Consider the following 24,254-nt stretch of genomic DNA (forward strand, 5'->3'; position numbering starts at 1 on the left):
TCACCACAGGTGAACCACAGCTCTATCCTTGGTCCCCTCCTCTTTAACATTTTCACCAACACCCTCCACACATTCACACAACAGGCCTCCCTAATACAGTATACGAGTGACTCCACGCTGTTGTGCACATCTGCCAGTGTGGCACACCTCCAAAAATAACTCAGGAAACTTTAACAGCAACTGAAACATGGCTTTGTAACTCACAACTTATGCTCAACCCTAAAAAAAACTAACTACAACTTTTTTCCCCAACTTCCTGTCCCATGAAAAAACAAAATTGAAAGACCTGTCTCTTGATAATACAACCAATGAATTCACTTCTGATACCAAATTATTAGAGATAATAGTGGATGATAATCTTAAATTCAACTTGCATATACAAAATTGCATAAGGAAAAACTCATAAAAAATTAGGGATACTTTATAGAGCCAAACACGTTCTCATGGAGGCAACTAAAGCTACACTTGACACTACTTATCTCTTCCTGCACTTCGTGATGGTGCTCCCATCCTTACTAACCTTCAGGAATCACAAAAGTCAAAACTTGAACAATGATGTTACAAAGTTGCTAAATTTGCAGCAAATTCCTGTTTCAGAACCCACCACTGTATAGCACCAAAATGCCTAAATTGATTAGACCTGACCCATCAACTAACCTTTACACTGCTTCTTACCACCTGTAAAAATTATCCAGAGTGCATCTGCTTGTCCAACACTAAATAACATTCTGCACAGCTATGTTTCATTATGATCCAATGAACAAAAATTCCTGTCTGTCCACAAACATATCAAATCCTGCTGGACATTGTACTCGTACCATGTTGCTAAGGCCTGGAACTCCTTATCTGTTTCCATCAAGTCAATACCGTCCTTCTCATCCTTCAAAACCATTCTGAAAGACTTCTTAGCCAAAAGCTGGCTTTGTTCTTGTTCAACACGGGGATAAATTATATCCCTAAATGTGAACAAATACCTGTTCATACCATACATCTCCTTACTCTCCCTTCTTCACTCATTTCCTTACTTCTATCAATTTCTCTCCCCTGTCTTTCTCTCTAAATATACCATAAGCCTGGTCTTCTCTCACTTTGTAATGCAATTCCTCTTTTGTGTTTTATTTTTATTTTTTATTTATTTTATTTAAGTTTGATGACCGGGGAAGTCTACTGGGCCAACAAGAGGCCATTTTCAGATAAGGCCCAGGGAGAAAAGCTCCACAATAATTGCAAGTTACATTTCACATGTTACAAAAGGACATAGTTCATATAGCTAATTAAACATTTACAGATAAGCTCCATGATATTTGCAATTGGTTTGTCACAAGGTTACAAAAATAAAAAGACATAATTTAATACAGAAATTTCAACATTTACATAAAGTGAATATTTTTGTTATAAACTCAGTTGTAGGTTTAACATTTCACAATATATAGCTACTAGCCATTAGTAGGTTAGGAGAATATTATGCATGGAGAGGGTAATAGCATAATTGAGATTGAAGAGTATAGTACAATAGATATTAGAGAGAAAATTAGTTTTTGGTAGGGGAGGGATTGTTTTGGATGAGATGAAGTAATAGAGGTAGTTGGATGAGTCAGTGCAAGGTGGAATGGGGGAGGGGTTTAAGTTGGAGTGTGGCAAGGGCATTCCCATTTGGAAGAAAGATGAGAGAGTAGCTGAGATTTGTATGGTGAGATAGGTTGCATAGGTGTGTGGGGAGAGAGTTCCACAGCTTCCACTGTTTAACTAAGGAGTGGGTAGTGTTACACTAACTTACCTTTAATTTGTCTGTAAACTTGTTAAAATTTCTCTATTACATCATTCTCATATAACTTGTATCTATTCTTAACCAATGTTTTCATATTATGTCTAATTTGGTGTAATTATTTAAAGTATATGTGTTTTGTATTATTTTTAAAGACTGTGAAATTATTGTTCTTAAATGTTTTTGCAATACTTTGGAGCTTTTCTTCCAGGGCCTCCACTGAAAATGGGCTCCTACCCAGTTGGACTTAACTGGTAATCAAATGTCAGTAAATAAATAAATCACATTAGTGTTTGGATAGCCATTCTGCATTGATGTTTGATTCTCAAATCCCCAGATAAAATGTATGCTTTCACTGTTTTCACAGTCAGGGATCCTGTGGCTGTCAAAGAAATTATATGAAGCCACATTAAAGGTATATGTTTAAAGAAAGGATGGTGGTATAACCAGTTGAGGGATACTGACCCCTTAATAGTTTTAATGATATCATAACCTTCATCATGTGGTAGTCATATTTAAAGAGAAGTCAAACCTGCAGAGAAGAAGCACAAGAAGAAAAGGAAAACAAACCTCAGCTAGTAGGCATCTGTCCCACTTGCAAATATCTGCAGCTTTGGTGATGGACTTCTGAGCCCCGAACTTCATTACCGAGTTATGTCAGAAAGAATCAGTTAACCATGGTAGAATTTATTCTTATATCAAGAGATTGTCATTTGAGGTTTCTGCTTCAAATGTTCATGGTCTATGGTTTGTACCTCACAACTGTCCAGATTTTTGGTCCATTACTCATAAAATTTGTGTTTTTCAGGGAAGTCACTGAGAACTGACATCTCCAAATAATGACATGTATTTGAGTTTCATACTTCATGCCCTACATATAATGCATTCTAACACAAATCAAATTATTCTAGCAACTTTCTAATTTTAGAAGAGTCTTCTTTCGGCTTTTCCTGGTTAGGGGTCGCCACAGCGGAACTCCAGTCCGCTCATGATTGGCAGTGGATTTTACGGTGCTGAGTTGCCAGCCCAACGCCCAACCTTCAACAAAGGCATGCCCATTTACACTCGCACCTACCTGCATGTCTTTAACATCACTCGACCGCAGGGAGGACATGCAGACTCCACACAGAAGGCACTCCAGCCGAGAATCGAATGGGAGAACTTCTTGCTGTGAAGCGACAATGCTATCCGCTGCACCTGATATTTAAAATCTGTCCATATTTTGGGGTTTTTATCCCCCCCATTATTTTAGGCTTTGTCTAGATTTCTTGCATTAAAGGTTGAGAGGCACACTATAGTTCAGTCCATATCTTCTCTCACTGTGTTTGTAGAGTTTGTATATCCTCTTAGTATTTGCATGGATTTTTGCAAGTACTCTAGCTTCATTCCACCTCCAAAAAAACATACTGGCTGATTGTCTGCCCTAAAAATGGCCTAAATATATCAGAATTTCCATTGCCTTTGAGGCCTGGGTTATGAATGGAAAGGGCCCAAGAAGGACCAGGTCTCCCATCATATTTATAAATAAGTAAGCACAAGTCATTGCTGACTCTGTTTAAAATAGTTTGCTGATAATACTCATAACAGTTGAACTTGAATTTATGTTATATTTATATAGTAATAGTTTATTAATATTGCTGGTTTCATGTTTTTCCTTGTGTAACAAACCTAGAAATGTTAGAATTGTATAGCAATAGCTTCTTGGACTTATGAATATTATTTTTTTCCATTTTATAAACATTAATAGAATGATAAAACCATAGTTTTCACATTTGTTTTCTGATGGAAACAGTAATATGATTTTTTTATTAGCACTGTTTTTTATACAAAATTAAAATATTGTTATGTTTTAGTTTGCTAGATGAAGTCAATTTAAATAAATGTACTTAATAAAAATCATATTTTTAATTTGATTGGACAACAAACCTCGTGAGTATTGTATTATTCTGCTGCCCACAACTTTTTGGGCCTGATTCTAAAAGACTTGCTCTCAGTGTAAATGACCACTTACATTGAGAGCAGGCTGAGAGAAGGTGTTTTGGAATCTGTCCCACTCTGCAAGCCTAGTAATAGATAGGCCTTGTACCGAAGTAAGTCACTTACACTGAGAGCAAGTTGTTTAGAATCAGGGAAGACTTGCACCGAGAGCAATTCTCTTGGAACCTGGCCATTTATGTCCATTTCTGATGAGGTTTGAATTGCACAGATCAGAGAATAATATGATAGGAGGATTAAGTCTATGAGTTACTTCCTGCAGTTAGTGTTTCTTGCCTCTGCCTTCATTTGTGCACTGTGCAACTCTGACCAAGTCACTTAAATCGGCACACCTCACAGAAACTGGGAAGTTGGCCTGGCTCCTCTGTGTCTCCTAGACCTCATGACTAGTAACTACTTAGCAACCTACATTCCTTTAAACTTATGGGATACCACTTGTTTATCTTTAAGCTAAAAAACCCTGCAGATGTACAATTGGATACATTTGTGGTGATAATATCAGCTCTGGAGGTTATTTCTAATCATTTGATCTGAGTCATCAAGGTGAATGCAAAATGTCAAGTCCGCAAAAAAGAACGCTGCCACAGAAGTTTGTGCCGGAAAGTTTAATGATACAAAGAAATATTGAGATAAGCAATTGCATTTTAAAAGTTAAAACTTCGTCAGATAAAACAATGGTTTCCCATTACAACTTATATAAGATCATGTGGTGACCAAACCCCTGAAGGATATCCAATCCATGTAAAGAGCCCAACCACCTTTTTTCAAACTGTATCCTGTATAGTCAAAACTTAAAAGCACAGTAGAACAACCATAAATATCACACATCCAATTGGTCAGTTTGAACCAATGACAAACAGATATTTTAGAACACAGTCAGAAATTTTATCTAAGTGCCTTCAGTTTTAGTAAACAAGTGATAGAAATCTGCTTGTTAAAATCTGTCCAGCTACCAGCATTCAGCCGAAGCTGCCAGTAGATTTCCCTCTTTTCCAACAATAATGACCAAGGGCCACCTCTCAAACTTAGCATACATTTTTCCATTATTAGGAATTTAAAAGTATGTACTAGGTTAACAAGAACTTGCTTAAACAGGGCATTAGTCTTTTTTTTACTTTTTTATTTCATATAAATGCTCTTACACCCTTTCTTTAAGTTTCTACTCTGTTTTTCCTATGAAAAACCCAGAACATGATTGGCATAGGGCTACATATGCTACCCCTGATGTCTCACAATTAATTTTTCCTGAGACTTTAAAGTTACAATTATTTATTGTGTATTGCTCACTTATGTACACCACATTACAATATGAATACCTACCACATTTATTCATTCCAGTTTTCTTAGGTTTCCTACTATACTCCCTTATGTTTTCAAGAGTGTTTTTCTTATTCCTTCCTTTTTAGTAAATGATAAGGGTTTTTTCACCCACATTTTCTCTAATCTGTATATCATCTTTTAAAATGGACCGATTTTTCTCCAAGATTCACCTAATAGTATTGCTTTCTGTGGTATAAACTTTGATGAAGAAATTACTAAAGGACAACCCTTGTTCGATGCTCATAATAGAGGTATTCAACTCTAATTCGTTTGTTGGTGTTATCCTATTTATCATGTTATTTTTAACATTTAAAATTGGAACAAAAGAATTCCTTTCTCTTTTATTGATTACTTCAGTCATCGAGTTATGAACCAGAGGACCCTGGTATCCCCTCTTGATAAACATTTCCTTCAAGAACATACATTCTTCTAAAAATTCTTCCTCTAAAGTAATCATACAGGCCACCCTGACAAGCTGTCCCTTAACAAATGCCCTTTTCTGGGTGGTAGGGTGCGCACTGGAATAATGTCGAAAGGCATTCGAATAGGTGGGTTTTCTAAAAATCATAGCTGTAAATCCATTCCTGTGAATGCCCTTAGTTAACAAAATGTCCAGGTATATGATACTACCTTCCCGTACTTCATGTGTCAACCTCAAGAAGTTAACACTTTGATTTAAGTAATCTAAAAATTGGGGTATTTTTTTTCTGTATCATCATCCTAGATGTACAGTTTACATGAGCCCATAATATTTTTGTTTAACAAGAAATTCTTCTCCAATTGGATCATAGCTTTATTTACAAATAATCCATCATAGGGGAACCCATTGCCACTCCCTTCCATTGTAAGTAATACTGGTCTTCAAATATAAAAAAAATATTTTTCAAAACAAGCTCTATTAATTCTTCGTATACATTAATTTTTTCCTGTGAGATTCCCTTACTAAATAAAAATTCAATAAACCATTTGATTCCCAACTGGTGGGGGATAACTGTGTCACATCAGTTGTGATACAGATGTAATTTTTCTTGTATTCTAATTTATCAGTCTTACCCAGGAAATGCCAAGAGTCCCTACGAACATAATTTTCCTGTGGGACCAAATTTTTCAAGTTCTCACTGGGAGATTCTGGATGCTCTTGTGTATCTTTGGCACTCCAGATATTACAGGAACAATAGGGGTTACAATGTTAAGATAATGAAACTTATCAATATCAACCTGCTGCTGAATAACTATATCATTAAACTGGTTTCTAATTTTTCCATATGCAATGTTAAGTTTGTTAATTGAAATCTGATCAAAGAATTCTTCACCTGATATGCCCTACATCCTGTTCACATAATCATCCCTCTCCATGACCACCAGCCTGCCCCCCCTTATCTGGCTTCATAATTCTAAGGTTACTATTCGTAATTTTAACTAAGAAATTGCATTCGGCCTTGGTCATGTTGTTAAATGTATCCTGCTTAGAACTAAGCATGTTCCTAATATCAAATTCACAGAGTCTTTCAAATAATTGTAGCACTAGGTGAATCAGGGGGTTGAAAGTACTTGAAATTATTAACCCAGTGATTGCCCTAGACATGTCATTAAAAATGACAGTAGAATTCAGCTTCTTAAGGTGTTGTTTAAGTTCCATTAAAACATACACAATATCAGCTTTTTTTGATGCCAAAAATGTTAAACCCTTGGAGAATGAGTCTCCATATTGTTCTTCTATAAGGAAAGATGAAACGTTATGGATGTTAAAGTCCCCACTGGTGTTGGTCACTATTTTACAACCAGTTAAATTTATATTTTGCAACTGTTCCTGTCTATAATTTCACAATTTAGTGGCAACTCAAATTCTTCAGCCCTTGATTCTGCCACCTTGGTCAACCCCTCTGTGGGGATGGGATGTAATTCTTCGCTGTCTGTTGGCCACCCTGGTTTACTTGTCTCTCCCTTATCTGTTGCAATCGGCATAAGGGAGGGTACTCTAAAGGGTAAATGAAATTGGTGGTAGTGACATCATCTGTGGTTCCTCGGTTTTCAGTTTGCTGTTGCCTAAGGTTCAGGTTAAAATTGGTATTAAATTTGGTGCCCCATGTTTGTGAGTTAGGTGTATGACTTCCCTCCTCTGGGCCAATAATCAAAGAGTCTCAATTCTCACCACTGACACTGGTGAGGGATGTTCCCTTGGAACAAAAAAGATATACACACAGTATTTTCAGGTGCAGTTCTCTGTACCAAGCACAATTTCTCTTAAGTGCACACAGGGAACACTCCCATCCTGCTGCTGGGTTTCCCTCTGTCTCGCCAGGTCTCAAATAAGACTCCACACTGACCACAGCTGTAGAGCTGAGTCCTCATCCAAGTGTTCCAAGCCAAGCCCTCCATCACCCTGTCTGTAAAACCAGTGCTCTGTGTCCCTGCTGCAAGTAGCTGACACACACACTCTTTGAGATTTGATTTTCACACACACACACACACACACACACACACACACACACACACACACACACACGGGAAAGGCTGGCACAGATTTACCAGCTATGCCCCCTTCTCCCAGACTAGAAGGTAGATTCTGCCACTGGAACACTCAGAAGCCAGCTACTCCAAGGCTTTTACCAGGGTGCCCAATTGTACTGAGAAAAATGTATACGACTGCAAATGGTTGTGTTTGACCAATGCAACAATGCTTTCAGGAGCAGCCACAGTGTCACCAAATAAATATAAATACTGTCAAAGGTTAAAATATTCTCTAAAAGACCAGCCACAATGAAAAGTTTAAATATATTTAATAATAAATAATAAAGGAACTTGAAACTCCTAATTGTCTATTTACAATAAACACCAGAGTTTCACTCACAGGAAATATTAAAAACAACACAGATGGAAAGATTCACACAGATACAGAAAAACAATACTTAACTAATCACACTACATTTTCATGACTGATCTAAAGAATTACTGTTTCCCATTTACTTAATAAAGCAAGGCAAGATGAAGTTGGTGAGTGGTCTTGGTTCTAAAACAGCGTGCCCTGAGACTTCTGTTTCATCTAGTATTAAAACATCATTTCAGTGCTGGATTACTGAATGACATCTCGTACATCTGGTCACCTGATTTCTTGCTCCCGCACTACACCCTTTACTGGAAACTGAACCAGAATCTAGCATGTATGTGCCATAATACAAACACACTTAGAGCTTTGCTAAGATGTGTTATAGCATCTGGAAACAATAAAACCATTTCAAAAACTTCCACCCTTCCAGGGTAGCAATTAGTTTACCCATAAGGACAATAAAGTAGGATTCCTACTCCTGGTTTTGACAGGCATTTTGTCTCTGACTACAGTTAGAACTGTAAGATGCAATCTTTATGGCCTAAACCAGGTAATTTAATTTCAGACTATTTTTCATAGTTAGTTGGACTGAGATTAATCTCTTCTCTTCCAGTATCCTCTGTTACAATATATTCATTTCAGCAGTTACTATACAGTCTGACATAGAGGTGTATTTCTTTTCTGTCCAGCAGGACCCACTGTTGGTACATTTTAATACTAGCAGCTTTACAAATACATTTTCAACACAAGCACCTGTACAAATGAGTTTGATATACAAATGATATATAATTCTTTATAAAATTCCAGCTAGCTATGCTGGCATATGCTACACATCCACTGCCTTATATCTCCTGGCATAGCTGGTAGTACCTCACATTATCACAAGGTGGACTAGGGTATGCTTTACTATTGAGATAATCTCTTCTGTCACGTTCCAATTTCCTGTTACGAATGACTTGTATCAGCTCAGCTATACTATTAAAGATGTGAATATGTTCGAATTTAACCTGTTCATACATCAGATTATGAGTGATTAAATTGTCCAGCACACTTATATCTGCTATGGGCTCCTCAGTCAATTTACTGCTATATTTAACCGATAGCTCCATGTATTCGCACCCGTGCTTAACAAACATAGTCAGTACTTCTTTATGTAGCAAAGAATTGTTAGATAGGCCTGTGAGAAAGTGCTACATATGTAATCCCTTAGGAAACCTATTGATCTTAATGGACATGATGAAATAAGCATTTTCAATTTGCATTTTTTGACTTTTAGTAATTTATAGTCATACTGACTCAACCATTCCACGAGGGTCATACTGTTATATTGTTGTTCCTCTAGAAGGTCAGTGTTGTGCAGTCATTCATTAAGAACTGGAGGGTTACCACCTGAGTTCCCAAAAGTGGTAGGGTGCAAGTTGGGGGTGCTGGATAAGTTGTTCAGCATTGGGATCTGTGTGCTGTTAGTACTTGCCATTTATTGATTTTGTAGTTGCTCAAATCCCCTTGCACTTCTCGAGGGGGAAATGTCATTCAAACATTGTGTCATTTGTTGTGTAAGTAAGGTCAAGTTGCCCACAGTTCGTTGGAGTTAATTCACATCAATCGCTAGAAACATTAGTTGTGATTGTAACTGACCCTCAGCCAAAGCAACTGAAGACATAGTGTTGATCCAGAAAACATGAAACCAAAACAAGTAAACCCATGACAAACAGTAAAATCCACAAAAAGAATGCTGCCACAGACATTTGTGCTGGAAAGTTTTATATCTTACAAAGAAACACTGAGATTAGTGCTTTAATTTTAAAAGTTAAAACTTCATCAGATAAAACAATTGTTTCCCATTACAGCTTATATCAGAAATTTAAAATCATGTGATGACCAAGACCTCGAAGGATATTCAATCCTTTTATAAGCAGATTCTGCAAATTAACTTATTTTAGAGCTGTTCAGTGTAATTTGCTAGTCCATTATTTTTTCTGGTGTTATGAATTATAACAGTGTTACATAATTCTACAACATTCAATCAGATTCCATTACAGTATGTGTCACATGTAACTGCAGGAGAGCTAACACTTTATTTAATTAGTAGCTATAGCCTTTTCTAGATGTTCAGAACCAGGCTTTGGTGTATGTAAAGAAGTTTGAAGCTTCTGGCTCTTTGATTTAGAGGCACATTTGAAGAGCCTTTTCTTGGTTTTATTTACAGAAATAGAATATCTTTGTTCACAGAAAGCTAGAAAGCTTAATTTTATGACAAATGTAGTATCAGAGTTTACTTTAATCCACTATTTCTACTGCCAGTATAATTTTTCAAGCATGCTTTATGTAACTGATCCGCTGCTTCATATTAAACGATCTGTATACAATTGAAGATTTTATTTTCAGAGTAAAGGAATGCTAAATGCCTACTAGTTATTGTTTTTTCTTTAACTTCTTCAGAGTCAATAAGGTGCTCAGGGTTCCAGGATGCCCCTGTCATTGAATTGCATGATGTTTCTTTATGATTTAACCTTCCATTTTAGACTGGACTGCAAAGCATTAGCTGTTCCACCCAGTGCGATTTCCACATTTAAACTACCGGTACATATTGTACCAAGGAATATGGGAAGGATGCATTCCTTCTTTTCTTCCCACTATACCCATTTCAGGCATTAGAACTGTCTGTGGTGGGCAGGAGGGAATAGGAGTCTTATATGGACAATCCAAGAACCAGAGCTCTCTCACTTTTTTCCTAAAATATAAACCTGCATGCATCATATACCAAGAGAATGTGCCTGGCATTTTGCTGTGCTCCCTTGGATATATGCTTCCATGCCTTATTATGAAGAACTATTCCTGGTAGCCCTTTGGCATGATAACACATGAATAATGTGGCAAATGCCCATTATTAATAACACAGGACTGTAGATCTGTCCTGTTAAAACTATATCTTTATAAAATACTTCTCAGCTTTCCCAGATTTTGTAGAATATTCTTGACTTTCCTCATGTTTTTGCCCTAAAACCTCATAAAAGTTTGATCTTCCTGTTATCCAGTGAGACTTACAGTTGGTCACTGATGATAGTCATTAGACTTTCATACTTATTATTGCTCAAAATATGCATATTGATGCATGCTAATGCCAAACCTGTTCTGTTAAATTTTTAAGTAAATTAGAATAATAATTAAAAATTGTCCCTGATTATTTTTGGCTTTGTCCAGAATTAAGATTCCTCTGCAGAAGATTATACATATGCATTGGAACTTTAAATAAATGTTGATGCCTAGTCCATCCTATGATTACTGAAGCCTCCTCCCCTAGTGCATACTTCTGGACTGGTATTTTGTATCTCCAGTGTTTTTAACTAGCCTGGACACATTTGGCCTTGATCCAGGGCATAAAGTATTTGCCACTTGTAGTTTCTGGAGTAAGAATATAGGAAGCACAGAGTCTGAATCATGTGGCAAGGAAGCACAGATTCTGTGTGGGTGCTGTCATTGCATTTCCAATGGTGACATTTCAGATGACCAAGGTTCTCTGACATCTCCTTCATTAATTCTTAAATGTATCTGTTTTAGCTATCGTCTTTACACATGGGATACTAATCTGTCAATATCTTGACCATTTGTGCCCCCTAGCAGTGGGCACAAGTTTTACCAAATGCTGTTATCTGCACATTCTGGAAGACATGAGAGCATATTCTAGGGGACTTTGCTCTGTCTCTCTGTTAATAGAGCTATTACTGATGTAGTAGGGGCCAGGTACCAGAAAACAGAAACATAGCCAGGAGGGAAAGCATAGGAGTAGAAAGTGTGCAACTCCAACAACTCAGAGGATGTGAGTTGTATCACTGTGATTAGTGATTTAATTGTGAAGGATGTTGGGTAATGATGAAGAAGAGGCCACTGGTTGACAGACCTATGATGAAGCTTATTGCTGTGTGGAATTTGGATAAAGCTAACCTGGGAGTGAAGAAGCTCCTCACCAGTGGCAGCTACAACTTCAGCATCTATTGTGAAGTGCTTTGAACATTGTGTAGTAGAATTCTTAAAAAAAGTATTGTTAAACATCTCTCAGCATGGATTAATTAGATCTGTTATAACATACTGCAGACATTTTCCCAACATTCAGCAATGTGTCAACTGTTTTGTTCCCATGCGATAGTTAGAGACTGCAGACTACTACTCAGTGGTTTTAATGCACCCACCCCATCCAGTGCCTGCTCCTCTCCACTGTGTTGACTTTGACCTCATAATGCCAATCTCCGAATATACTGCTCTATAGGTCACACCATTTCTGAGAACAGCAACATGGAGTTTTACCATTTTCTTGTCATCCAGATGTGACAGCTACTATGTCATACATGACAGAGTGTGTGTGAGAAGCAGTGCTTCAGAGTCTGTGCTTCCTTGCCACATAATTCAGACTCTGTGCTTCCTTGCTACATGATGCAGAATCTGTGCTTACCTGCCACGTCATTCAGACACTGTGCTTCCTTGCCACATGATTCACTCTGTGATTCCTTGCCACATGATTCAGACTCTGTGCTTCCTTACCACATGATGCAGAATCTGTGCTTCCTTGTCACATGATGCAGACTGTGTGCTTCCTTGCCATGTGATTCAGACTCTGTGACTCCTTTCCACATGATTCAGACTCTGATTCCTTGCCACATGATTCAGACTCTGTGCTTCCTTACCACATAATGCAGAATCTGTGCTTCCTTGCCACATGATTCAGACTCTGTGCTTCCTTACCATGTGATTCAGACTCTGTGACTCCTTGCCACATGATTCATATTGTGCTTCCTTGCCACTACACAGTGACACTAGCAGCACCAGCCATTCACATGTGCTCTGCACGTCATATGCATGCAAAAATGGGTGCATGCTTGTGATGTGGCAGAGCTGTCACTAGGAGATGTTTCACTGGTGTTACTGTTATGGTAGCAACCCAGTCATTAATTGCTGGTGGATGCTAGTGTTATGCGGGGATAATTAAACAAGAATGAGTGGTATCTCAGCAGTATAAGTCATTTGACTGTCCCATATTGATGTGTTTGTATTTGAAAGGTTAGAGAAGCAACTGCATTTTTTAATTTTCTATTCATGAACACCACCAAAACAAGAAAACAAAAGGAAGTACCACTTGCTCAGCCTTCAACACAAGTAGAAGTCCACAAAAAAGATCAATAATCCAAAACCAGAGTTTGTATAAAGATTCTCCTTACTCCGGTGTTACCCGGATCGTGGAACCAAAAAACAAATGTTCAGAACTGGAACAAATCCTCTTTATTCAGACATAAAATAAAACCAAGCGCTTTCGCCTGAGAATCTCAGGCTTTTTCAAGGTGAACTAACTGTGTGGCCATGATGTTTATATATTACATTTAATAGGCCAATTTCATTAATTAAATTGTAGAAATTAATTAATTACGAACAGTTGTTACTGCCTTAAAGTAACAATTCATATTTAAAGTGCAACAGTGCATTTAGAACCAGTACTCATGTTGATTTAAGTTCGTAAATCTTACAAAATTTCAGCAAATCTGTATGTACTTTAAAATGAAATAAAATAAAATTATGCATCCAAGTGCAAACTATTAAAAGTTTTAAAAGGCTTTGCAAAAAATCTTAAGTAACATTGTTACTCGGAAATATAGTGAAGGGCCTCAAAATAATTTAGCCCATAACATGCAACATTATAAATGCCAAAAAATACAAAAAAATGTATGTTGAAGAAGTATTTCCATCATAAAACAGTTTTTTAGTGAATTAAAACGTTTGAATAAAAAAGACTATATATTAAAACACAGCCCTGAGTAAAATGTCTTGGTACCCTAGGACTCAATACCCTGTATGTGTAATATAAATAAATAAATGAACTTTAAGATCACAATTTATTCCTCTTTGCCTTGAGTATACTAACTAAACTTATACTGTCATTCATCCCTGGGTGTCTTGTGGCATCTAGTTTGAGTTGCCATACTAATTCTCTACTCTCTAGAAAGGTCTCCCAGTCAAGAGGAATAAATTGTGATCTTAAAGTTCATTTATTTATTTATATTACACATACAGGGTATTGAGTCCTAGGGTACCAAGACATTTTACTCAGGGCTGTGCTTTAATATATAGTCTTTTTTATTCAAACGTTTTAATTCACTAAAAAACTGTTTTATGATGGAAATACTTCTTCAACATACATTTTTTTGTATTTTTTGGCATTTATAATGTTGCATGTTATGGGCTAAATTATTTTGAGGCCCTTCACTATATTTCCGAGTAACAATGTTACTTAAGGTTTTTTGCAAAGCCTTTTAAAACTTTTAATAGTTTGCACTTGGATGCATAATTTTATTTTATTTTATTTTAAAGTACATACAGATTTGCTGAAATTTTGTAAGATTTACGAACTTAAATCAACATGAGTACTGGTTCTAAATGCACTGTTGCACTTTAAATATGAATTTTTACTTTAAGGCAGTAACAACTGTTCGTAATTAATTAATTTCTACAATTTAATTAACGAAATTGGCCTATTAAATGTAATATATAAACATCATGGCCACACAGTTAGTTCACCTTGAAAAAGCCTGAGATTCTCAGGCGAAAGCGCTTGGTTTTATTTTATGTCTGAATAAAGAGGATTTGTTCCAGTTCTGAACATTTGTTTTTTGGTTCCATGATCCTTGGGTAACACCGGAGTAAGGAGAATCTTTATACAAACTCTGCTTTTGGATTATTGATCTTTTTTGTGGACTTCTACTTGTGTTGAAGGCTGAGCAAGTGGTACTTCCTTTTGTTTTCTAATTTTCTATTCAAGTGAGGGTCACCTCAGTCATAAAATGCAGGAGACGACAAATGAGCTAACTGGGTGTGGTCGTAATTTTATTTCTGTGGTATGTAATCTTTTGAAAAAGGTAGTTTCTGACTTAGATAGGAAAGAATTATGCATCACAGTGTAAACATATCAATAAATGGAATTATGTTTCTCTTAGAACAGTTTTTTTTTTTACCAAGAACCAGTTCAGTTGACCTTGCTAGGCTCAACATAGAGTTAATAAAATGAATCCACACTAAAAGTCAGCACTATCACTTCCAGAATATTTTAACTCTCCTACAAGGTGATGACTGGTCACTTAAGCTAGGCATTTTTTATGTTGGAGCTACAGTTTAAAAAAGATGGACACTTCATTTGCATTACTAAGATTGCTTGGTTCTTAAGTTTCATATTTTGTATGCATCTGCAGTTATATGATTTGGGCTTTTATTACTGACAAGAAAAAAGAAAAGTTTAATTTCAGTAGAACTGGTTTATTATACAAGTTATTTTACCTTCCTTAAGAACAATGTAAGACAAAATTACCCACGTTTGGGAAATGATGCCGTAGTAACCCTTCCTTGACATTGCTTTCCACCTGTGTATTAGGTTTAGATGCAAATTTAAGGTATATGAACATCATCACTGTTACGTGTGGGTGGCTGCAAATATCAGTTGATTTACGTTTTGGTCACATTCCATAAGAATCATACAAGCTGTTCTCTGCAGGCATGGTCAAATTTTTCATTTTTAGTTAAAAATCTTTTGTATCTGTGGCTCCTCCAAAATGTATGAGTAAGTAAAACTGAAGCTGTCAGACTTAAAGCATATAAAAATTGTAATCTGTCAACAACAGTAATGTAATTAACTATGTCTTAAGCATTTGCATTTAACACACGCATATCACACAGCTTGAGAGACCTCAGAGATTCATAACTAAAAAGATCCGTGGCCTCAAAAATCGTAGTTATCAGGAGAGACTGTCAGCCCTTTCTCTGTACTCTTACGCACTCGTCCATGGAGATGTATGTCTAGCCTTTCATGCCATGAAAGATCCAAACCTATCTGATCTCATATTCCTTGGCAGAACTAATGCTTCATAAAATGTTCAGTTAAAGGAACTAAACCTTCATCATCAGATAAATAAGACATGTTGGCATGATAGATTTATATCCCAATGTAGCCCTCACCTCTGAAACACCTCTGGAACAAACTTCCACTACATATCAAGCAGAGTGGCACCCTTGACACTTTCAAGGTAAACCTAGATAACTGGATGGGAAGCTTCAAAGTCTGTCCCAAGTCTACCTTGTCTTGCCCTCCTTGAGGCTAGGGGGAAATTTTGAATAGTACTTTTGGTTAGGCCTGAAATGGTCTGCAGACCAATTACCTAGTATTTACCTGTGAACCTAACTGATTATGGTGAGATGTATAGTTTGTATAGAAACATGATGAGGTCAGTGCAAAAGTGTCACATCAGTTATCTGTTTTATTAATGGTGTGGACTAGTTTGCCTATACTTTTTTATTTTTATTTATACTAAGTAATGAAACTGGTTATATGGTTATACCTTATAATAGCAATAGCAAGTTACCCAGCAGGTAATGGTGTCTGTCAAATTATGTGCAAAACTAACACGAGGATGTGGTATTCTTTTTTTTTTTTTTTATCTTCTTTTTTTTTTTACTTATTTTTTGGTCAAGCGTCAATTCTGACCATCACACCTTCATCCAGGTTTGCTTAGCTGGCCTGTAATTTCCTCCAGGTTTAAGGGCCTCTGGCTTCTCTTTCAGTCTTCACAAATCCCTGGAGGCAAGGATTGAACTGCTGCGAATAGTAACACCCTACTGAAAGGGGAATTTTTTTTTTTTAACACTAATGTCCCTCCCCATGTGTTCATTTGTTCATGTTATTGTGTGGGGTCTAAACTTGAGTGTGTGCCCTGCTGCAGGCACAGTGGGTGGTCACATTTTCTCATCATTACCTCCATCTGATAGAGTTTCTATAGAGGTACACCCATCCCTCCCTTTAGGATGGTCATCAAGCTGCTAATCAAACTGTGGTCACTTGGGTGATATTCAGGGCTTTGTCAGTCTATGTCACCAGTGCAATGAAACGATGACATGTTGTAATCAGTATGTTTGCTGCCAAAGCTAAGGTCGATTATTACGCTTACTACGGAAGAAGAAATTAAATAACATTTTTCTGCCATAACTGTGTTCCAAAAAGCTACTCACAGTGAATGAATTATGAATTATTTTTTAATTTGTTTTGGTTCCCTTTCATCTACTGAGTTCAGGTGACCAGTTATTATTGCATGAGTGTCTTATTTTTCCATTTGTTCCCTTACATACATACATACAACTATTTCAAGCACAGGCATTAATGCCATTCTAGCCTGTCAGTAAACCAAAGCACGTGTTCCCATAGTAAGTGTCCAGACTGTTCTTAAAAATATTTAAACTAGTGCTTGCTTTAATGTCATTTGGTAGTCTAGTCTATGCATCAGCTGCTCTCTCTACATAATTTCTTGTTAATGTGAGTACAAGGCAAGGTCATTTCTGATCATATTGTACTAGAGTCAAGAGGTCACCGGTATTATTTTATATCAGTTTCCTGTACTTGGATGCATGAAGGGCAATAACATCAGTGAAGAAGAAGAAGTAGAAGAAGATGTGTCCTTCCTATTGTGTATCTTCCTGCAGAAATCTCCGGGTATTTCCCCTTCATCTCTGCCTGTCAACTACACTATTCCTTTTTCCACAGATGAATTTCAGGGGAAAACTATACCCTGGGCTACCACCTGAGACAGAAAATGAAACGGTCATCCTCCCTAGTCAGTTCTCGACAACAAGGTTCCTATTGAAAACTGGCTCATTGGCATTGCAGATATGAATTCTCAGTAATGGCAGCAGCTTAGCCATACTCATAAAGGGTATTTATATGTGCATGTCCTAATAACACGTATTTAACTGCTATACATTGTTACAGATATCATTACAGTACTACTGTACTCTAACACTTTATGGCGTGTAATACAGTTAGTCTGTGCTGCAGGTGCATAGAAATATAAATAGGGCTATTACTGCTGTAGTAGGGGCATGGTACCAGACAACACAAGCACAGCCGGGAGGGAAAGCATAGGAGCAGGAAGTGTGCAACTCTAACAACTCAGTGTGAGTTGTATCACTGTGACTGGAGAGTTCATCTTGAAGGATGTTGGGTAATGAGGAAGAGGAGGCTATTGGGTGACAGACTTATGATGAGGCCCGTTGCTGGGCACAATTTGGTTCAGCTTGCCTTCTCAGTATTGGTCAGATATCCTTTTCATGAAACCAAGTCCTAAATGAACTCTAGATTTAATTTGTAAGTTTAGTCTGCTGAAGGTTCAATTGCCTTGCGTATGGATTTTTGACTCCCTATTGTAATTCTGAGACTCATAAATGGGAGTCCTGGAATTACAAAAAAAAGTCCAAAAATACAGGAGAAATGGGAATGCTGAACATTGGTATTCACATTTAAAGTTGTTTTTATAGGGGGTGATCTCCCTTGAACCAACTGATGTGGGTAATAAATTCCTCACAACCTCCTGAACTACACACCAACTCCAATATTGCAATATCTTAAAAAGGGACTATTCCAAAAACGTCAATCTCAGAGTCGGACTTAATATATGTAAGTCTGCATTTTCAGCCATTCAGTCTCACTGTTGCAGCACTCGCACTCAGGTGATTACTTGAATTTTTACACCCTGCCTACGTTTTATTGTATTTAAGACTTCACCTTGTATGGTTTTACTAAGAAAGGACAAGTTAAATTGATACACTTTGTACACTAGTTTTATTCCAGCATATTGCTCTGAGGACATGTCTTACAGCTATGCTAGTGTCGAAACTAAATGGCATTTACTTTAAGCCTGCCCTTTTGCTGCTCAGAGACGGTGGTATTTATTACATCCTATACATCTGTTGCCATACTGTAGCAGGTGTTAATATGTTTTGTAGGAGAATAACACAATCCTTTAAGGTCTGGAGAACCACTGGTTATATCTAAAGCTGAGTATTACTAATAAGCCAAACTTAGAGATAAGCCCGGAGATACCCCTGGAAATAAGAACGTGTAGCAGTATGACGTGTACCTTCCTTCTCTTGTATAAAAACTTAAAATAAGCTCTAATTCAATTTAACAAAATTGTGCACAACTGCCAAAGCAACTCTTTGCATTTTTCTTCAAGCAGATTGTCTGTGTACAAATGCAGCATAATTCCAAAAATATTCTATAACTGAAACATTTTAATTAATTGTATTTTCCTTCAGCTTTGCATAACCTTGTGCTTTGCACTTCTTCAGAAATTTGGTCCAGGATGCTTGTTTGTTTAACTTATATCAAATCATCAGTAATTAGGTACCTACACTGGAAAATGTTCTTTTTATGTTTCATTACTTTGACACCAGAAAATTATTAAAAGTGGAATTAGGGTGAGATATGGTTCAGTACTATCCCATTTTCCCATTCCGTATGCTGATTGAACCCCAAAACACCTGTCATGTTGGAATCCTGGTTAACTCATCAGTGTAAAATGTATCAGTTTGGATACATCAGTAGATCAAGCAAAGTAGTCCTCAGAAACATGTACACACATGCATGGTCGCACATACATGCAAACACACACTCACGTTCAAACAGCTTAGTCACTTTAGGTTAATACTTTTTTTCTGTAATTCATATTTTACAGTCTTTATTTATGTTTATAAATTTTAAACCAGTTAGGTGGTCTGCACCAATGGATCCTTGTTATAAGCATCTACCAATATAGCGGATTGGCTAAGGTAGGAGGCGGCATGTACGCTGTGTCCTGAACTTCAGGGGTTAGATGCCTAGAAAGTCCACTTACAAATTGTGCAATTCTGAGCAGTACAGAAATCAGTCTTGTGAGTATTTCCTAGTTAATAAAGAATGAAAATGTGTATGTTTTGTTTACTTTCATGGTTTATAGTCCTTGTTCTAAACATCATGTTAGTATGTTTCTCCGCAGCTTGGTTATCAAATGATGATGTCATCATGGGTCTCAGACAATATATAAAGTTAAACTAATTAAGTTAAGTTTTGGAAGATGCAAAGTGGTCAAGCTAGGCTTTTCACAGACAGGAGAGAATAAACTCACTTAAAAGGGAAAAAAAGAAAAAAAAAACTAGTACAGACCCACTAACATCCTACTAGCCTGTCATCTTTGGGCAAGTCTTGACCTTTTTCCTCAAAATATGTGACCAAGTAGGTGGATCATGACCTATGACCTCAGAGCACAAAACCAAAGTGAGTGTGTCCTGGCATATGATCATGCTAGTGGGAGCTGATGTTTCACCCCAGAACATGTTACCAAGTGAATATGCTTCAAAAGCTCCCCCAACAACGTGTTAAATCTAGCATCTGCATCCATAAATCACAACACACAGCAAAGCGTTCTGGGTTGAACACAGCATTTTGTACAAGCTCAGCAGAGGCCAAGCCCACAATTGATAGCTTGGTTCCTAAAAAAAAGCCAGTGCAGTCAGAGATCTCCTCCAGTGGATGTTTGAAGTATGAAACAGGAAAAAAGTGATAATATTTGTTTGCATAGTTTAGATACTTTATGCTGCTCAGGCGGAGCCCAGCTGAGTCATGCGCACAGTCACTGACTACACACCAAGAAGGCAGGATACATTTAAGCATTATATAGTCACCAAATAATTTTCAAGAGCTTGTACTCAGTCATACTCTCTCAATCTCTTATATTCCTCTGTATGAATTTATTTCATATTCCAAATTTTATTCCTAGCTGGCAGTACAACACAATAGGTTAATGCACTCAGCTGTAAACAAATTATTATTATTATTATCTTGTGCATATACACACATTTTTGGCATCCATCTTAGAGGCTTTTGAATTGCTTGGACTGCCATAGTGAGGCAGTCTGGGTACTTATTTATGTCCTGACTTCCTTCGTTGCTGATATAAAGTATGTTTGTGTATGTGGGTTAGCACATTACTTCACTCATAGTCCCTGCTTAAGATGAATATTTATGCTATTTTTTTTTCTTTAAGTCTTTCAACCAAAGACAAGCCTGTAGCCCTTTCTAGAAGGAAAGCTCCTCCGTTCACAGGCCTGCTGTCTGGCACATGAGCCAGCAATCAAACCAAATTCATCAACTGCACTGATAGATTTCATAACCCTGTATCACTCGTCCATATTTCCAATTCCCTGTACCACTTGGCCAGCTGTACTTGCTGTTTTTAGAAATTATACCCTCACATGAAAAACAGAAAACATTGTTACATACACTATTCAAGAGTGACATGCAAAGAGGCAATACATTTCTCCCCTCATTCTAAAACTCATTTTTCTATACATCCAAGAGTTCTATTAGTCTGTTTCTGTGCAGCTTAGTTATGTGATGATGATATACGAAGTTTTCTTGTCTCCCTAATGAAACTCCAATTAATTTATGATCGAGTAAAATGTTGGAATCACTCGGTTGTGAACTACATTCACATTTAAAAAATAAGTAAGAAAAGTACTTTGCCCCCTTGCATCTCCCACCATTGGAACTGTATCCCTTATACATCCTGCTGCTTGTGTATACCCGTACCTCTCAACTGTCCAGATTTTTGCTGAATGTCCAGATTTTTGATCTGTTCCTCATAAAATTAGTGTTTTCTGGAAAATCAGTGAGTACTGAATTCAGTAAATAATGACAGACATTTGAGTTTCAGACTTCATATGCTTGAGAAAATGCATGGTAACACAAAACCTTTTATTCTAATAACGTTCTATGTTTATAAGGCAATATTTAAAATTGGTCCCCATTTTTTGGCTTTTGCTCCCCCATTAATTTTGGCTTTGTCCAGATTTCTTTCCTAAGAGGTTGAGAGGCATGTATATACCAACTCTTAAGATGTACTGTCTTTGGGGTAAAAGACAAATCTCCATAATGCTATGATCTTGACCTTTCAAGTCATGGTCCTGTTAATCATACATTTGTGATTGCACATTATGGTGTTGATAACAAACCTGGCCCATCTTCCCTGTTTAATGACTGTAAGTTGACACCAATGACAATAGCATGTATATTTTATACAGAACTCCTTAATTCTCCACTTCTAGACTCATAGCCTTAAGTTTGTGATTGAAAAGTAGTCACAACCTCAGTTCATTCTCTACCTTTTCTAATTATTACATTCCCTTTCTTATTTTATTATGTCTCATCTGTATCAGAGATTGTTAAATTATCCTTGAACAGTTGCTGTTTTCTGTAGAGCCACTCTGCTGCATTGCTTACAAATGCATTGTGAAGGACAAGCTGTTCTTGTAATCACTGTGGGACTCATAAATGTTTTTTTTTCTTGCTTGCTTGATTGCTGTTTTTGTTTGCCTGCCATCCTTTTAGCAGATAAATAACAGTGATTGTCACTTGCTGTCCCGATACACACAGTTTAATTTGTTAATTAATTTGTCTTGTGTTATTAGGCAGCTCAGCAAATCTTTGTAACCTAATGCAGAACCAAAATATCCATTTCACTCCAAGATTACCATAAACAGGCCCTTAACCAAAAGTAGCAATCTTGGCATCAGTTATATTATTTTGTAAAGATTTATCTGTTTATCTGCCATATATTTGTGTATGTGAGCTAAGGATACAAAATCCATAGCAGCAAACATGCTGATTGATTGTTGTATGAAGTACATGTTTCTTTGAAAATGTGTTTTTCTCTGTAATTCCGGTCCCTTGTATAACATTAGAACATCCTCTGTTTATTACGCTAAAACTGTCCTATGCTATCTGTTATCAAACATCTTGCTGAAATTAACTAGCTCACAATCTCCCTCTCATACTCTCTCCCTTTCTCAGTCTCTCAGTAGCTGTCTCCCGCATTGTCTTTTTCTCTCTCTCTCGGTTGAGTTGTATGATGTAGGCCCGACCAAAACAGTCTGTTTGTCTGCCCTAACAGCTACACATTACATCAATTGTTTTTGTACTGCATAGTAGCTAAGGCAGAGAACTGGGATATTAAATGATCCATACAGCTGTCATTTGCATATTCTTTTACTTTCACAGTCACATGAAGTTCTTGTTCTGCCATGTTAACTCTGTGTATGGAATTTTTGATTATAGTGGGGCTTTACTGGTCACTGAAACCAGAAGTGACACCGATAGAATAATATTTAACAACCTATACTGTCAGATCACTTATTCAATGTTGTGAACCGGCGTCCTCTAACAAGAAAATAACCACATCTCTACTTCTTTGTATTTCCATCACTAAAATCTGTCACTACAATACTAAGTGCATTCTTTTTCCTGACTTATATAAATATAGAAAATTCCCCTTACAGCACCTGCCCTTTTTAATTCAACATTAACAGTTCCTTTTATGATTAATATATAGTTCATTTTGGACTGCAGTGACATGTTTTTGGTCAAAATGTTTCATATGCCATACTTTCACCTTGGTATCATGTGGTTATATTAAAATGAATATGTATTTTTTCCATTGTATTAGCTGTACGATGTAAATATGTTTAAGCATTTGTTCTACTTTTCTGAGCTTTTCTCCAAAGCTCTCCACTGAATATAGGCTCTCTTCTCAAGTTAGACTATCCTAGACTATCCCAGTTAACAAAAAGAAAGAAAGAAAATTACGCAAGTACATTAACTGGTTTCTACCTGTTTTTTGAGCCTGAAGAACAAGGGACTTTTGTGGCCTTCGTTGATATCCTTTTGTGAGGGGGCCACAACTGACCATCTTCCTGTCATTTGACACTAAACTCTCTAGAGAGGTGCTGTGTCATGCACTTTGGGTGGTTATTGGGGGTCACAGCCAGCTTGAAGCCTAGTTCCAATAAAAACTTTGGACTGGATCCATTTTGGAATTATGGTCTCGTCCTTTCTGGTTTCTCGTCTTCCTTTGGACTGTGTTTGAAGATGGTGAATTTATGTACACTTTCCGCCTTTCTTTTTTCTTCTTATGGTTCACACCAGTTTTACCCTTGTTTTTAAGTATGTAGACTTTTCCGGTCTTCTTTTATTGACTTAAGTAAGATATACTGCTCTTAGTCGATGTCCACATGCTCACATTTTCTTTCCATCATTCTGCCTCTGAACCATTATTTGAAACTGTGTGCCATTTACTTTGATATCTGCCTTTTTATAATCTGAAGGTACTGAGTTAGTGTTTTTCCTGCTCTTTGTGCAATTCAGATCACATGTTACCCCGATAAGTTATACCAAAAGTGTACTTTGTCACTATGGTAACAGCAGTTCTGCTCTGCTTTGTAGTTATAAGGGCAAGTTTTCCTCTATCCTTAATGGGTATCAGAGCCACATATCTACGAACTGTGATTGCCTAGAGATGAAGATGGTTCTCTGTCTGAGCTAACTGAGATAAGAGTTCTTCAATCGCCTTTGGAATGAGTCAGCTGTAATGAAAGACGTTCCACAGCTGGCCATATTGCCAATGGTGCTTCATAAAGTTCATATTGGGTCCTCTGTTATTTTTGTTGGTGGCC

At 37.0% G+C, this 24,254-nt stretch overlaps 1 protein-coding gene across 2 annotated transcripts in view; it reads left to right on the forward strand.

Annotated features, from left to right (window-relative positions):
• The window catches only part of HECW2 (HECT, C2 and WW domain containing E3 ubiquitin protein ligase 2), a 2,117,141-nt gene that overhangs the window by 1,284,433 nt on the left and 808,454 nt on the right, over positions 1–24,254 (forward strand). The window lies entirely within an intron of this gene.

The sequence above is a fragment of the Protopterus annectens genome, chromosome 2.part0 (genome assembly GCF_019279795.1).
Source record: "Protopterus annectens isolate FY-2018-M chromosome 2.part0, PAN1.0, whole genome shotgun sequence".
Lineage (NCBI taxonomy): Eukaryota > Metazoa > Chordata > Ceratodontiformes > Protopteridae > Protopterus > Protopterus annectens.